The following is an 11,889-nucleotide window of genomic DNA, read 5'->3' as shown; positions in this document are numbered from 1 at the left end:
GATCTTTATGAACTATCTTGCATTTCCAAGTGGCTGAGGCACATTGAAAGCCTCTAATCCACCATCTTGGAAGGAAACAAACAAAAACAACAATGTCAACGTCTGTCAACTTTTACTCATCTTTGGGTTTTAGCTTGGAGCTAACTTTCATCATCTCATGACTGAGTTAGACCTTCTTTCAATACCCATAGCAACCTTACTCTTCTGTATTACAATGTTTAGTGTATTTCTCTTTCACACTTCAGTGTAAGTTTCTGGAGGGCAGAAACCATATCAGATCCACTGGTGTGTCCCCAGGCCCTAATAGATGCTCAGTAAATATCTGTGGAGGGTGGAATAAATGTTCTCAGATTTGCCTTCATCCTATACATCACATTGGAACAGTGCATTGAGCCAAGTTTTTGCCTTAATCCTCTTTCCTAGGTTTGGACTATTCTGCTTTGTTCTTATCAGTATTCTTTTTGGGGACCTCGTGTCATACCCAGAAGAATAATTAGGCACCTGCTCCCTGAGGGTAGATCTTTAGGATAAGAAAAATATGTCTGCTTGACTTTTGTGCTCTCTCCACTTAATGGGAGATCCCTGTGCCGAAGGTTTTTTGTAATTGCATCTAAGGCTGATATGATTCTTATTCTAACTAAGCAAAACTTGTGGCTGAAACTCAATCATCCTGGAAGCTTGCTCAAGTCCTAGACAACAACATTTAACAGAAAGGAATCTTTACAAGTGATAACTCAATAGCTCTCAAACATGGTTGTGTAGTTGAATCAGCTGGGGAATGTTTGAAAAGTACAAATTCTGGTCCTTCCACAGACCCACAGAATAAAAATTTTCCAAGAGAAGGGCCCAGGAATTTTGAGTTTTAAAAATATTCCCTGGTGATTTTCATATATAGCCAGTTTAGAAACCACTGATTGTGTTTTCATTTTCTGTCTCAAGAATCAGTACTATGAATCCTGAACTTGGAAAATATAATTACATTTCTTCATAAAGTAAGGAAAAAAGATAGTTTAAAATAGTATTAAATAACTGCCTAATTTTTCTTCAGAAAGCGAGATAAAAAGTATGTATTAGACAAAATGAATGAAGATATCCTAGAAAAGGAACCAAAATTCAAAGAGCTAAGGTAAAAGAATACCTTTCATTTTTTTTTTTCTAAAGACAAATACCAAAGTTTCCAGTGCCTTCCCCATTTCACCTCGTTTGTTTATTATATCACTAACGATTATTTATTCAGGGCCTGTTATTGAGCAGACATTATTCTAGGTGTTAAGAATGTAAGAATGAGCAAAATTTGATCAAGTCTTGCACTTAGAGGGCTTAATTTTTAGTGGGAACAAAAGACCAGTAAATGAATAAACATATAAATGATGAGTTTATCTTAAAATATTAGGTTCTATAAAGAATAATAAGGCAAAATGAAAGCGTAGAGTATTGCTGTTTATCTAGGGTGATCGGAGAAGGCCTCTCTAAGAAGGTGGCAAATGAGCAGAGACCTGAACTAAGTGCTTAAGAGAGGCTTGTAGGCCACTTAGAGAAAAGTAAGCTCTAAAGGACTGAAGCAGCAGTGCGTGCTTTTATGAGACAGCAACAGTTGGTCAGTCATTTACCCTTTCTGAACCTCAATTTTCTTATTTGTCAAATGGAATGATAATTCTGCTTTGCCTAGTTTTAAGAGGAAGGCTGCGTGTCTTGAATTAAGCAATCAATGTACGCAAATATCCTTAGTAAAAGCAAAAGTACCATACAAAGGGAATCTGTCAAGTATTAATATGCTAATGCTGATCAATGTCGCTTTCACCCAGAATAAAAAGCACAATTTTAGATACACCAGAGCTGAAAGGAACCTCGGGAAACCTTCTTGCCTGCTCTAGGCTTTGAAGTTGAAGCGATACTATTAACCTGCTTTTCAGGTCACAAAATTTCATCCCAGAAAAATTAAGTGACTTGCCCAAGGTAACATGGCTAGTTAGGACTGGAAGGGATCTGGTAATGTGGTTTTCTGCTTTCTGAGGTTGTGTGCTTTCTACTAGGGACTTTTTTGGGGTACCATGTTATTCAGTCATTTTGACACTCAAAGTCCCTCTCATGTGTTTAAACATCAAGCACAGGTGAAGAAAATGCAATCCAGTGTCTCCGCAGGCACTGTCCGGGCTCAGAAGTGGGGACAGGGAGCCTTCTGCTCCCATTGTTAAGATCATAAATATCTCCCTTGCTGAATTAGCCCTGGGGCTGCAAACCTTGACTCTAGAAAATGCCTTCTGCAGCTGGGCCTTCCATCACTGTTAAATGATATACATCATCATCTGTTATGGATTGGCCAACATAAAAAAAGCTCCTGTGTGCACAAATATTGAGTCATTTTACTGAGAAATGGGACTTGAGAAATTGCCCAGTGTCATCATTACTGTAGCCCCTCCCCGAGAAATGGATATACATGACTTGGTCTGAGAATGCTGTGGTTTAGAAAAACTCCGTTGGCCTGGAACTAAGAGAGCTGACTTCATGATTTTGGGGTGATTAAATCTGTCATTGAATTCCTTGCAGGAAAAAGTCCTAGAGGGCAGATATATTGGTTTATCCTGCATAGAGCCTTGGAGAGCAAATTACGTAGAAAGGGTAGCATAATAATGCAATCTCTTTGTGCAAGAACTGGTCAATTTGGAAAGCTGCCTTAACTCATGCTTAACTCAACACTTTGGGACCTTTGAGTAAATTATTGCCTCACTGGGAGCAGCTGGCTCATTAGGCTGCCACATATACAGCAACGATGGCTTTATATTTCCATTCCTAGGAATGTTTGATAGATATTAATGCACTCTATTAAAGACTAGAGGCAGGAAGGATGTCTATTAGAAAGATAGCCCTCCATTTTATTTTACTGGCTGTGCTTTCAATCTCTCAACTCTCAGGGGGAAAAGACATGTTCATTGAATGCCTACTATGTGTCAGTTGCTTTGCATAGGATTTTACTCACCAACTCTTACTGACAATCTCTATTTTCTAAATTAGGGTGCTAGTGCTGTCTGTATTAATCAGGGTTCTCCAGATAAACAGAAACAACAGGAGGTCAATATCTATATCTATATCTATATCTATATCATCTATATCATCTATCTATATCTATATCTAGCTATTATAAGGAATTGGCTCTTGTGAGTATGGAGCTTAACAAGTTCCAAGATCTGCAGTGCAGAGAACCAAGAGAGCCCATGGTATAGCTCTGGTCCGAGTCCGAAGGCTTGAGTACCAGGAGAGTCAATGGCTTAAGTTCCAGTTTAAAGGTGGACAGGCTGGAGACCCAAGAAGAGTCCATGCTTTAGTCTGAGCCTGAAGGCTGGAAAAGACCAACGTCTCAGCTCAGCAGCCAGGCAGAAGGAGTGTTCCCTCCTACTCAGCCTTTTTTTCTCTCCTATTCAGGTTTTCAATTGATTGCATGAGGCCCACCCATATTAGGGAGGGCAATCTGCTGTACTCAGTCTACTGATTCAAATGTTAATCTCATCCAGAAACACCCTGACAGACACACCCAGAATAATGTTTGACTAAATGTCTAGGCATCTCATAGCCTAGTAAAATTGACACGTAAAATTAACCATTACAGACTTAGAGAAAAAAAGGAACTTGCTCAATGTCACACAGATCTGGGTGAACATATTTCTGTGCCTCAAAGCTTGAATCTTTTCCTTGTACCTCACTGCCCCTAACTACTTCCTAACTTGTCTCTCTGTGTGGAACAGTATGTATTTTAATAATGTGAATTGTTTTCTAATGACTTCAGGAGCTACCCCTACAAGTTTATCTTTCACTATTCTCCAACATTAAAATTCCAACTCATTTAAACTCACATCATTTTCAATGATGTATTTGTGATCGATTGTATATATGTGACTATAACTTATATTGTATCAACATCCTATAGCACCTCCTATCCTGCTTCTGTACCTGTCCTCTACTCATTACTTGAATGTTTTTAAGTACCTACCAAATGCTGGAAATTGTGCTGAATACTAATAACATAGAAGTAATACAAATACTAGTCATCGTGAATATGTATTGGGTATTGCTCTGGGTCAGACATGTTTTAACTGTTTATACATATTAGTTCATGATGGTCCTTACAGAGCTACCATTCTGCCCATTGTTCCAGGAGACTAACCAGCATGGGCTACATCAAAAAGACTGCTATCCACTTTCTGCTGGATAGGGGCACCAGAGAGACTTGTCACAAACTAGAAGGTAGGTAGAGTGTGAAATCTGAGTGTTAATTCCCAGCTTCATTAAAGGACACTGGACTTCACAAGGAAACAGACTACGTGATTCTCCTTTTGGGCTTCAGTAAAAGCCTCCTCTTTCATCTTAGTCTAGGGATGGTAAGAGGTCAGCAGCTAAGAATTCCGGGTTCTTTGTGGTTTTCCCTTATAAATGTCTTTGATGTTAGCCCCTTTGGAAATAAATTCTAGACTTTTTTTAGGATGATTGGGCCATTGTTTTTTCTCCTGGAACCCTGCATCCTCAAATCAATCCTATCTGAATTGTACCATTATTGCTACATTTTATGATAGAGGAAGACAGATGGCTTATATAATTAGATGAAGATCACACATTTTGTAAGAAGAGCTGGGATTGGAACCATAGCAGTCTAGCTTTTGAGATCATGCTCTCAATCACCACAATAAGCATCAATAAGTGTCAATAATCACTATAATAAGTGTCATTGTAGCATAATGACACTCTACCTAGAGCAATAGCTTAGTTCGAGCCATCTTTTCCTATGAAACTTTCCATTTATTTGACAATTATTGTTTCATAGACCCTACCCTTCAAGTTTATTGAGGATCATACTTAAATTTTCTATGCTTATGTTCTTTTTTAATAACTGCAGAAAGAGTGTACCTATCTAGGGGGCAGAGACTCCAGGTTCAGTTTTTTAACCTACAGCAAGTAGTTCTATCCTAAGAACGTGGTACAAATTTAATACATGTTTGCTGATTTATTTAAAAGTTTACTTGCACTTTATAAGTAGCTCAACAAAGAATACTTTCTTGAATGTGTCAGGTATATGGAAAGAACTAGGCTGCCATAGAATGGAAAATGTTGGGTCTGGCAGCAACTCCAACTATTCTTTCTTCTTAGCTGTGTAACCTTAGATGAGTCACTTAACTTCTCTGTATCACCATTATCTCCATGAGAGCAGTTACCATGTTTGTGCCCCGTGTATCTTGTGTGGTCCTTGGAGTCTATTAGACATTTGAAAAATATGTGTTAATCAATAAACGTGTATTTCAAAAATAAACTTTACTTTTAGAAGAGTTTTAGGTGCACAGAAGATAGTACAAAATATTCCCATATATCCTATACCCAGTTTTCCTTGTTATTAACATCTTGCATTAGCATGGTACCTTTGTTACAATTAATGAATCAATACATTATTGGTTTATTATTTTATTAACTCAAATCATACTTCCTTTCAATTTTCTTAGCTTTTACCTAATGTCCTTTTTCTGTTCCAGATTCCTATCCAGGATACCCCGTTAATTCAGTTATCATGTCTCAGACTTCCTTGGTTCTTGGTGGTCTTGATAGTTTTACGTATTCTGGTTGGGGTTTTATGGGCTGCCCCTCTATTGGGATTTGTCTGTTGTTTTTGTCATTATTATACTAGGGTTGTAGATTTCTTGGAGTGAAAAAACACAGGTAAAGTTCTGTTAGATATGAGTTCTAAATTTTCTCTTCAAAGAATCAATATATCAGTATGCTCAATTCTTTGCCTTCTACTTTTAAACTTAACTTCCTCGTAGAGCAAACTTTTTCAATTACTTACTCCACCCTGACTCATCCCGATTACCTGCTCTATCATAACCATTTTTCCCGCCAAACCACTCATCCTGTCACTCTCTTTAAGTTAGCCAATTGGGATTAGTTTAACCCGTGAGGTCTAACCCTAGCCAATAGGGGAATGACACAGCAGCAGGGGCCACCTGTTTCAGGGATAAGAACCCCTTCCTCTCCCTTGTCCAAGTGTGCGCTCATCATTGCTCCATCTGTGAAGGCACACTCTTCTATAGAAGTAAATTGCCTTGCTGAGGATTAAAAAGAAAATTTTATATTCAAGTGCTATTTCTGTCGTGGCACCCAAACTTTATTTATAACAGTTCCATTCTCATCAGATTCTATCAAGGGTATATACTATCCTCCTGAGTTAATACTGTTGTCTCTCTGTTGCTGAGGTAATGCTTGTCAGGTTCCTCCACTGTACAGTTTTCTCACTTTTCATGCTGTGGAATAAGGTCACTATGTTTAACTCACACTTAAGGGCTGGTGAATTATGCCTCACCTCCCGGAGGGTGAAGTATTTACATCAATTGTTTGGAATTCTCCTGCATGGGAGATCTATCTCTTTTAACCCATTTACTCAATCATTTATTTTAACCAGTATGGACTCATGGATGTTTATTTCATTCTATGGGGGTATAATCCAGTATTACTTTATTTTGTTGTTCAAATTGTTCCAGGTTTGACCATTGGAAGCTCTTTCAGTTGGCTCTTCTGTCATGTTAGTATACCCCATCACTGTGTTTTGCTTTGCTCTATGTGTATGTGTGTTTTGTAAAGAACTCCTTTACTTTCTTTCACTACAAGATGCTCCAGAATCACGTGGTACATCTCCCATCCTAGTCTTGGAATCAGCCATTTCTTCAAGGAACCTTGGTTCCTTTTATTGGAGAATAGAATTAGAAATAAAGATCTGGATACAAGATGCACTCAATAAGTTTGTCTTTAATGAAGGGAAAGGAAGAGGAAATGTTTCCCAAACAAGAACCCATCGCTACTAAAAATAACAAAGTGACTTGCGGTGCATCGCAGGCACTGTCCATTTGGATAACATGTAAAAGGTGTTTATGTCTTTACAATTCTCTTCTAATATTTCTGGTTCAAGGAGGAAACTTCAGTTTGATCCTGGTAATCTCAAGCTTCAGAATCTCCTTTCTAACAATGTGAAGAAACCTCAGACTCCACGCCTCTGGCAAGCAAAACATAGAGCTAGAATTTAGCAGTATCATTTTGTTTCATTAGTAATACTGTTTTGTTTCAGTGTATTCATTTATATTATCACCAACAATTAATGGCAAATTCAATTAATTTTCCATTATAATAGCAATACATACTTTTTCCTTTAAAATATATTAAGTAAAAACTGTAAGTCAATTTATAGGAAAAAGGTATTAGTGGTTGTTGCAACATACAGAAAGTGGTGAGTGAATGATTGAGTTTGGAAAAAATTGGAGAGAGGGTCAGACACAGTGGCTCTCACACCTGTAATCCCAGCATTTTGGGAGGCTGAGGCTAGAGGATCACTTGGACCCAGGAGTTCAGGTTCAGCATGGTCAACACAAGGAGACTCCTGTTTCTACAAAAAAATTGAAAATTAGCATGGGGTGGTGGCTTGTGCCTGTGGTCCCTGCTACTCAGGAGGCTGAGGTGGAAGGACCACTTGAGCCCAGGAGGTCAAGGCTGCAGTGAGCTGTGATTGTGCCACTGCACTCCAGCCCGAGTGACAGAGTAAGACCCTGTTTCAAACAAACAAACAAGCAAACGATTGGAGAGACTAATCTCAAAAATCTCTTGGATCTCTAGAATTTGATATTCTGTGTCAACCAGTATCTATGATCTCACACCCATGGCTGTGTACAATATTTGGGACAGAAAATATTTTGAAATCTGAAGATCAGAGAGAAAGACGTCCTTGTTGAGAACACTAAAGTCTTGACAGTTATTTTCTTGTAGCTATTCTCAGCTCAAAAACAGATCTAAGAGTCAGGCATTGGCAGAGAAGTGAGAAATGCCACGTAGTGCCTCAAGAGAGCTGTGGTGTTGGGATCACAGAGCTACAAACCAAGGGGAAGGTTGGTCCTAATAGCATCAATGGAGAGCTTCAAAATATTCATAAAAATGAAAATATAAAGCAAATAATTGTGACAAGCATATTGTCTAATTAAGATGAATGGGACGTGGTTCTTATGCATTTTAATCTGTTAAACAGCATATTAATAAGGCTTCATTATATCACCACATACTTAAAGTGACTTTCTAAAATAAAGTTTATTTTGATTTAACATATGCTTTTTTTGTATGTTTTTTGTAGCACTTTTACAAGCACCATACATAAATAACATCTTGAAATAAATCTCTTGGATGTGATCCCCGTCTTGATAGAAATTTTTTCCTTTTAACTTATTGGATAATTCAGGATATGTAAAGTAATTTTTTATTTTTGTGATATGAGTTCTTTCAGCCCTTTCATTTGAATATCGGAGAAATGACCTTGTTATCTTTGATAGTATTTCTTCGTGATTCTATTTGTTCTTATCCATTCCACATTTAGATGGTCAACATATACTTCTTATTCCATCTCAGAAATAGCTCCCTAATCTGACCCCACCTGCCCTTTATATCTATGGAGAATACCTGCAGATTCTTTGACTCTCCCCTGTCAATAATTAGGGTTAATTTCTTCTCCCTTTGCATTTAGTTTGGCTTGTGACCCCATTTTTCACCAACAGAGTATAATGGGCACTGTGACCCTCAGAGGACTAATGATTTCTACCTTGATCTCTTGAAGCCCTGAGCACAAATAAGTCTGACCACTACTCACTCTGCCGGAGGAACCACATGGAGACTCTGAGACTATAGGGAGAGGGAGAGAAGCTCAGCTGAATCTAATCTTTAGGTCACTTCTGTTAAGAAATCTACCAAGTGAATGAAGCCACTCATTTGCTCCAAACTAGCCCTACGTGAACACCTGAGATTCGTAAGCATAAGAAATTTTTAAGCCACTATTTCAGGGAATATGTTATATAATAGATAGCCAGGATGATAGACTGTTCAAAATAATGTTTGCCCTTCCCCATAAGAGATTTATAACTCCCTACCCTCCTGAAGTCAGATTTTGCCACCTGATTTCTGGCATTCTTCCCTTTGGGGGGGTTATACTTCCTTATCTCATTGACATCATATTTGATCATATGATTCATTTTAGCCAATAAAATGTGAGCAGAAATGAAATGCTGCCATGGCATAGAAGTTTTAACAGCCATCATGTTGTTCTATCCCCTACTTTTGCCTTCTACTGAGGGAATAAGAATGCCCCAAATGAGGGATATTCATTTGGCCTGGCTACTAGAATGAAGAGGGCAAGGAACGGAGATGCAGCGGACTTACAGCTAACACATAATGCAGTAAGAAATATTCCTTTATTGAAAGCCACTGAGATTTTAGGGTCTTCTACAGAGCCACCAGGGTCATCATCCTAAACAATAAATTCTATTATGTTACTCACCTACATAAAAGACGCCACATCCATGTGATTTCTTACAATTTTGTTCTGTCTTACCTCTTCAGTCTCGCCGTGCATGTACCTCACAATTCAGTGGGGCTTGTCCTGATTCTTTAATTTTGGATGTGTGTGGTCCACTCTACTTGGCACATACTTTTCAATTTCTCCACCTGCAATGCTGATACGTATTCTTTGAGACTCACTTTCAATGCCATTTACTTTGTGAAGCTTTTTCTATTTTTCCTGGACAAGATTAGTTCCTCCAATTTCAGTGTTTCCATAGCAATGATGATGAAGCAGCACAGGAGGAGGTTAGTGAAGAGGATGGTGGTAACACAGTCCTCTTTATGCACTAGGAATTGTTTTAAGTAGTTTGAATTTTCAATTTATGTAATCCTTGTAATAACCCCAGAAGGCAATTCTAGCATCTCCATTTTATAATACAGCAGATAAGCACTGAAATGTTAGGTAATTCACTCAATATCAAACAGTTATTTATTACTGAAGCCAGAATTTGAACTCAGGTGGTCTAGCTTCTGAGTTAGTGCTCTTTATTGCCATACTTCACTGTATTTACAGCTCACATTTTTAAGGTAGCATTTATAAGCTGTAATAAAGTCATTTGTTTTCATGTTTATCCCAGTAGACTGTGAGTTTCTACAGGGCAGTGACCATGTTAGTTGTGTTTATACTCTTGCATATAACCCAAAGTCAGGCATACAGACATTCAATAAATAACTTTCAATAACTAAGGGTTTGAATTTAAATCCTGAAACTTTAAGTCCAGTTTTTTATTTTCTCTCTATCACATTAGTCACCTTCATTTTATATGGTTTTTCATCTTACTATTATAAATGAGTACTGGAAATGCATCTGTTCTATTAGTTGAAATAGTAGCCGAGACATTTATTGAAGAAGACTACTATTTCATTTCAATTATTTCCTTTAATGTTACAATAATTATGATTCAAAAAGGAATGCTAATTTTATGAGATCTTGTTGTGCATATTAAAATGTAGTCTAATCTCATAGCATCTTCTTCAAGGTCTCACATTTCTTTTCTGGAATGTTCCCCACTCTTTTATCCCAAATTATATTTTCTATTATAAATGATCTGTAATTTTTGGCTCAAAGTTTTTACTAACTACATTGGTTGAAAGGCTCTTCTTTTTCATTAATATTCCCTTTCTATCACTGAGGGCTTACTGATCCTTCTCTTTCCTTAGTGACACGTTTCTATGGAAGTACAAACTCTCTTGATACCGATGCCACTCATGACCACTATGACTGTGATCATAACCATGATCATCATCCTTGTCCTCATTCAGATATCAGGTGGGGTTGGTCAGCTTGCCCATATTGTCTCAGATGATTAGCTTCAGACCTGAATCCAAAGGAAATTTAACACCTATCCTAAGATTTTCATGCTCTAAGTTATTTCGAGTTCTCCTGTGGTTTTGAGGTCCTACTTTCTCTGAATTATTTCAGTTTAGAGATTATCTTGTTTCTGGACTTCATTACCTTTTGGCTATAATGCATGGACCAAGACACAGAACTCAGCCATTTTCCACAATTTCTACTATGGAAACCTACTCATGGCAGGATTCCGCATGTAAAGCAGGCTTTCTGACATACAGGTGTGAAGGACTTTGTTCAAGTCAAGGTGAAGTACAGACTTAGTTGAGGCTTCTGATGTTCATCATGCTCTTTGGCCATACTTGCTTCATTGTTTTTCTCCCCACCTCTGCTTGTCCCTCCCCGTAGGTGACATTTTTGTTCAAGTCTGACTTAGCTAACAAAATTCTAGCGATCTTTTTTTGTTGTCTTGGTTTCTCCAAACATATGCCTGCCTCGCCCTCCTCAACAGGCAGCCTCTCAGAGTATGTTTATCTGACCACATATATCTTTGCTTCTACCTAACAGACATTTATGTGCCATTATACTTTTTGTTTTGCTTTCCATAATAACTGTTTTCTCCTATAGGTGACATTTTATAGATCTTTAAAGTACTTTGATTTTTTTTTTTTACATTTTTCTCATAATAGACCTGTCAGATAGGAGAGGACCAGATACCTTAAACTTGTTAATTAAATAACATAGTTGAAGCATGTAGTCTCATGTTTGAAACATGAAGTTTATATTAGACAAGGCTTAAATTCTTGTGTGTGTGTGTGTGTGTCTTAATGTTGAAAGAGAACTCAGGAACCATTTAATTTTTAGAAAGATATTACAATTTCTGCTTTACAGATGCTTTACATGATGTTCAGAGAGTATCAGTGATTTGCTAAAAGTGAGGAGAAATGGTGAAATGTAGTCACAGAATCTACTCTCTTCTACTTCTTGGGCAATGTTCTTCCTCGTCTCTCTAGGAAGTGTCTCCTTCAGTGAAAGTTTGTGAAAAGTGGGGAACAAGACAGTAGGGGAGCAGCTGGCCATGAATTTGGTTCTCAGAAATAGGTCACTGGGGGAGAGGATGCATTGCAAAAGGTTTAGAAATAATACCAAGGAAACGAATTGTTCACATAAATGTAGAATCAGCATAGGGAGAGTCT

At 37.8% G+C, this 11,889-nt stretch overlaps 1 long non-coding RNA gene across 1 annotated transcript; it reads right to left on the bottom strand.

Moving 5' to 3' along the window:
• Window positions 1–6,765: 6,765 nt before the first annotated feature.
• On the bottom strand, window positions 6,766–11,135 carry LOC139362225 (uncharacterized). The gene is made up of 2 exons (XR_011620648.1): window positions 9,341–11,135; window positions 6,766–7,024 (listed from the first exon to the last, which is right to left on the bottom strand). It is a non-coding gene; the product is annotated as an uncharacterized lncRNA (long non-coding RNA).
• Between the last annotated feature and the right edge of the window lie 754 nt (window positions 11,136–11,889).

This window comes from Macaca nemestrina, chromosome 3 (genome assembly GCF_043159975.1).
Source record: "Macaca nemestrina isolate mMacNem1 chromosome 3, mMacNem.hap1, whole genome shotgun sequence".
NCBI classification, from domain to species: Eukaryota; Metazoa; Chordata; class Mammalia; order Primates; family Cercopithecidae; genus Macaca; species Macaca nemestrina.
The sequence above is the reverse complement of the archived record's forward strand: the minus strand, read 5'-3'. Positions and strand labels throughout refer to the sequence as shown.